Genomic DNA, 6,000 nt, shown 5'->3' with positions numbered 1-6,000 from the left:
TCTTACAAATGCCTTGAGGGAATTTCTTTTAATTTAGCACAAATGTCCACTTGGACTCAAGAATGAACTGTTCAGATTTTGGTTGTCAAAGGTCAAGGTCACTGTGACCTCAAAAATCACATTTTTGACAATAATGCACAAATTTATATGCTTATTATGACCATATGTCACACAAGTGTGTAATGGGATAAAATGATGAAGTGATTACATTTTATATCCAAAAGATCAAAGGTCAAGTTCACTGTGACATCATAATATTCTGCAAAAACACTTTTCTGACCATTATTACTCGGGAACAGAAGAGGAGATTGTGATGGGTGACACTAATCTTGGGTGCCTGGTACCCACATTGAAATTGTGCTGATTGTATAGGACTAATGTGCTGCTGGTTTAAAAGTCTGTGTGATGCATCATCCAAAAAATACACTTACCTTTTAGAAAATACTTAAGGCTGCCCTATATGGGTCTCGACAGACATGGATGTAAACTGCAACTCGACTGATTAGGCATACTGGAGGCGTATTTCTAGTTTGATATTTTGATACCAAAATGCTGATGCAGAATCCCTAAGCACACATGTGCCTCTTTACAGGCAGAACTTTCTTCAGCAAAGCAAGAGTGTAGCAGTTCACTGAGATCCACTTGATGTGTTTGGAAATGTCAGTGCAAATTCAGGCATTGCGTCCACTTTATTAACCTTTTCACAGCTAAGGAACAGTTTCTTTTTTTGGGGTGAATATGGCCATTGTCGTGAAAGGGTAGCCTCTAATGTGCTGCCTGCCTCTCCGATTCTTTCCGGTCGCGTCTTTCCCCTCCTTTTCCATGTATTATTCAAGTTGCGACCAAAGAGCTCTGCCGGTTGAGACTGAGTGCTTGTTGACGTCAGCAAACTTATCCAGCAGCTGTAGAGGAGCTGAGGAGGAGGAGGAGGAGGAGAGGGACTGAGACTGCTGGATGTGGAGCTCTGACTGTGGAGCGCCGAGGACCGTGGGCTTTTTTTTTTTCTTCGGGACTGTTTGGACTTCTTCTCGCTCCAGTGTAAGTACAGGCGGTGTCTTTCTTTTCCCTCCCTGTGTGTGAGAGCTGAGATTCCCCCACTGCTGTGTGGAGTTAGCTGTCGAGTTTCCCCACTGCTGGGAACAAGCTTTTGTGTACTGGTGCTCACAGTCGCCCCAGCGATATGTTGTCTGCCACCAAAACTCGAAGTTGACATTGTTTCTGTGGACTATTCAGCATATGTTTCCATGTTGCGTTTGGTCACTAACATATGCTGCACTTGTGTTTCCGTATTAAATAGACTCCTGACCTAACGGGAAACTTTGTTGCGCAAGTCCGTGCAAGGTGGACTCGAGCTAACATCGAGTTTGCCTCTTTTTCTCCGTCGAAAATCTAATGCTAGTTGTCACTTTGAAGTGAAAAAACGGTTAATATCTGCGTGTCATCTCTTAATTTTGACCCTGCTGTTGAAAGTTCGCTTTTTGGGGCAAAAACTGGTGCTGTCATTTGTCTCTGCGGTGACGTTAGAGGTTGTGTCATTGTAGTTAATGATGGAGGTACATGTTGGGACACTATAAGAAATGTCTTCAATCTTACACCGTATCTAAAAATAGACGAGAAAGCACGACTCGGGTTAAGTTGCTGCACCTCAAACACATCTATTCTTAGGCAGAGACACAACATAAAATCTCCTCTAAAGCTCTGAGTTTTGCTTAATTTGTTGTGAGTGCGTATAACCTCCATATGGGTGATGCATATTGTGTGTGTGTAACGTGGGCAAAGACTTTGGATGCTGAGTGCAACCTTCAAAATGATCCAGGATCTATTAAATGGCATTTACCTTTCATCTCCACTTTGTCAGATATTCTGCCCACATGATTGTTTCCAACAGGGATTCAACATGACAACAGCTTTGTAAATAGTCCATTGTGTGTTTGGGAGATATTAATAACTGAAGTAATGGATACACCCATTACTTTGATGATGGATAAGCTTCTGACTGTGTAAGTAGTACTTCTGGTTTCTGTTTCACAGTTCTCATTTCATGGCTGAGGAGTCACCATTTTCTGTGGTTGTGAAATAGAGGTTTGTCGGGAGACTTGTTGAAGTCAGCAATAACCATTGTTTCACAAATGTTCAGTCTGCGGTGTGCCTTTTAACAGGTTGATGGTGTAACATCCACTGAACAAGCTCTTGGTGTTTTGCAGCCACTGGTAGGAGTAATTGAATAGCGGCTCTCCAACTGGCTCACAGTGTATGCTGTGAGAATCAGCATGTATTAGCCTTGAGGCTTCTATACAAATTGCAATTCAGGACAGAGTTTTTTCATGTTCCTAGTACTCTGCCAGGAGTGGAGCAAGGTGGTCACGGAGATCTGATTTCAAGCAGAGTTAAATAAAGGTCATGTAAATTAAATGATAAAGTCTTACTCAGCTGCAACAGCCTTGGCCGCCACCTTGTGTTTTACTGTGTTGGATGAGTTTTGTGCACAGCACAGATCAGGATATGCCGGCAGTGTGATGTTGTCTTTTTAAACAAGTCTGCTGTCATTTGTGTTAAAATGCTGTAAATCCTGGTGCATTTCAAATGAAATGTACTGCCTCAGTTATTGTAGAGCTGAACAGTGCCCCAAATCCTAAAATTAACAATTGCTGGCAATGTTCTGTAAAGATCCCCTGCAAAATGCCTGTAATTCACTGCTGTTTTAGAATATGATAAACACCAACAATACAGATTTAGGTTTCCTGGGAGACATTACTGTAAAATGAAATAACAGTTGTACAGGCAGATAGAAAAGGAGATGTTCTCAGTTGATTTCAGGTCCCTCAGGATTCGAATTATTGTTAACCCTTTGAATTCTCAGATGTTTTTCTTACAGGCTTTTGGCACAGTCACTACATGTCTTAGGTAGGCATCTCATTTGCTGCCATTTTAAGCCGTCAGTGTCATCATTGGCACTGAATGTGTAATAGCAGATATTTTCTATGAAAATGAGGAAGTCTCAATTTGAAATGATTTTGATTTTTTGCCTCATGTCCAAAACTTTTCCACACATTGTAAAATGCCTGCATATGAATGGATAGAGAGTGTCAGTGTTCAGGGGAGCTTCATTCAAGTGAGCCGATCAAATTGATTGTCAAGCCGGCGTAGACAGTTTGTTAGAGAGAACAACAATGCAAGAAGAGATGTGTGAGAGATGACACCATGAAGCATGAAGCAACCGACCCTACTACTTTACGGCTACAGACTGTCTGAGACTGTTTTCCATGGTTATAAGTTGATTTATATTATGCATTACTAATCTGAATCTGCAAAGTAGCTAGTAAATAATGTAGCCGTCGTCAAATGCTTCAAATTAAATCTGTTCTGAGCTCCGAAGCTTTGAATGTCCATAAATGGATTCGAAGGTCAGCCCTAATGTTAGGGCTGTACCTAATAGTTTGAAGCTTCATTCATAATGTTGACCTTCAAATTCTTAATCAACATTTGAATCCTGCACAGCTCTTTTTGCATGTCTGTGCATTCTCTTTAAACATGATATTCCTGCACAATTGCAGAAAAAAAGGATAAGGCTGCATTGGTATCATAGTATTTGTAGAATTTGACTCCAGTGGATTGCTTCTGACTTGTGTGATCCAAACATTTCTATAAACTCCAGAGCGCTTTAAAGTCCCAAATTAAAAATTTATTGAAAAAAGATGTAACCGTTTCCAAAACTCACAGCAGGTTTTTATCTAACAAAATATTCTGCTACAGTCCATACTTGGCTGCATTTAGCCTTTCAAAAACAACATTTTCACTGTGGTCAAAAAACCGTTCGCTTTTCCTCTTGCACTGGTATTAATAGGTGGTCTGTCTTACAGCATTATAAACCATAAATTACATTTAGTCATTAAAGAAAGTTGATTTAATATGAAAAGACCATCTTATTTAATCTCATGAAACACTTAATTTTAAGTGAGGAGTTTGTCAGAGGATTTTTTATTCTCTTTTAGAATGATGACATCATGACAACAGACATTCAAAGCTTAATCCTCAATAAGCTTTGAATGTAAAAAAAAAAATGACATTCAGTGCAGCCTTAAAATATAGTGATGTAGAATGTACAATATTGGCTTTGAAAATGTTGTGAAGTAGCAGTACAGCAGAAAATGGAAATACTCAAGTAAAGTACGAGTATCTCAAGATTGTACGTAAGTAAATTGGTTGAGCAAATGTACTCAGTTACTTTCCACCACTGTAAATGATATGAAAATGTAGGTGGTTGGCGATAGCATGCAATTTAGACATTGCGAGGTATGAGCCATTTTAGTAGTATCCTCTTTGAGTTTTAATTGAGTACTGTGAACAAACACCCAAAGCTAAAGAGCATTTTTGTCACTCCTTTTGTTTGTTCTTGTGAAAAGATATGCTTTGGGTGATGTAATCAAGAAATCTAAGGTTGGCATGGACTGAGCTTTTTATTTGCCTTTATTACTTTACATTTTGGTCACACAGCAACATGGGAAGTCATGGTGATACTTTTATTTTGTATTACGATGTAGTCATAAATGTAAAATCATCAGGATCACGTTTTTGATTCTAATCAGATTTTTTTTTTTTTTTTTCAAATTTAAGGACTTTATCCTCAGTGAACATCAGAGCAAGTACTATGATTCCAGTATTGCGTGTATGACATCTGTGTGTTCTGATCTGATCAAATTATGACCCTGAGATGGACGAGTGTGGGTTTAAAATGCAGCAGGTTGAGAGGGTTAAATACATACGTTTAATACAAGCACACATGTGGACAGACTCTGACTGTAAGTTACCTGTAGCAGGACTGCTGCCAGGAAATCTGTTAGTGGAGGTGGTTAGCACAATCAATCACCTGCTGAGCTGAATTATACATATCCTGACACGTCTCATCATCAGTGTAGCTTCTAGATGACAGTTTAAAATGTAGCCTCAGTCATTGAACGTGTTGCCTCTGCTGTGTAATGTAGTGCCTGTGCTTAGTTTTCCTGAAGCTTAATATTAATGATAATAATAATAAAAGTAATGATAAGCCAAATATTTGAGCAGAAAGGAGTAGTTGAGTAATTGATTATTAGATTGGAAAAAAAATGTGCATCTGTTTCGATGTGCTAACCAACATTCTCTACATTCAGCCTATTGAATTGGATAATTTGCTGATTTTCTTTGTCATCAAGAATTTTAAAGATGTTTAAAGATTATTTTTGGACATTTTATGAATGTTTGTAACGGAATGGTCATAATGGCAAGATGGATGGACAAAATAATCTATAATGAATATTATAGATAACAAATTATCTTAGTTTGCTACAGACTATCAAAATAATGGACGTAGTCAGTGTGAAGTCATCCACTGGTTTGTGGATCCCTGTTTTGACTCTTGGGTTTTGAATTTTGGCCATTGTCATCCTGAATTTTTAGAGCTAAAAGTGACCATATTTGGACAAAAGGGTGGAGCTATGGAGGAGGGAGGGGTGGATCTGACCCATAGACTGTGGTGATGCTCTCAGACAGCATGTTGCTCAAAGTGGACATGCCCTAAATAAAAATAAAACAAGTAATGTTTTGATAAAGTTAAATTATTGTCATAATGAAATAAAGCGGAACCAATGGTACTTTTATTTTAAAGCATCCTGCTCATTTTGGGCCAAAAGTGTTGATGTTATGCTGTGAACTTAAAGTTTCTGATCATGAGTTAGATGTTAGCAACGGCGCCTTTAAACGTGATGATTCTTTTCACAGTGAGCAGGAAACAAAATAACAACTCTCCAGTTAATATATTAATAATATTTGCAAGTGGCACTGGTGCTCCATGGTCACAAAATGTGACTATATGGTCACAGACTGGAGCCCTGCAGGCACAAAAAAGACATGCCTCGCCTGCTCATACTAAAGTTTAGGAGAAAATGGTCTGGATGCGTCGGGGAGTGTATGTGATGTATTATGTTTTTGAGACTTTTTATTTTACTTGTGTCTGTGAGAGAGGTA

At 38.8% G+C, this 6,000-nt stretch overlaps 1 protein-coding gene across 5 annotated transcripts in view; it reads left to right on the top strand.

Annotated features, from left to right (window-relative positions):
* The first annotated feature begins 853 nt into the window (after window positions 1–853).
* Window positions 854–6,000, top strand: part of gulp1a (GULP PTB domain containing engulfment adaptor 1a) — a 120,438-nt gene continuing 115,291 nt past the window's right edge. For 2 of the 5 annotated variants that reach the window (XM_049594230.1, XM_049594227.1), the window contains exon 1: window positions 869–1,038. The gene's annotated coding sequence lies outside the window, so the exon portion shown is untranslated. Of the gene's footprint in view, window positions 1,039–6,000 lie in introns of all 5 variants that reach the window. The other 3 variants (XM_049594234.1, XM_049594226.1, XM_049594225.1) reach the window with 3 other exon arrangements.

This window comes from Epinephelus fuscoguttatus, linkage group LG13 (genome assembly GCF_011397635.1).
Source record: "Epinephelus fuscoguttatus linkage group LG13, E.fuscoguttatus.final_Chr_v1".
NCBI lineage: Eukaryota > Metazoa > Chordata > Actinopteri > Perciformes > Serranidae > Epinephelus > Epinephelus fuscoguttatus.
The sequence above is the reverse complement of the archived record's forward strand: the minus strand, read 5'-3'. Positions and strand labels throughout refer to the sequence as shown.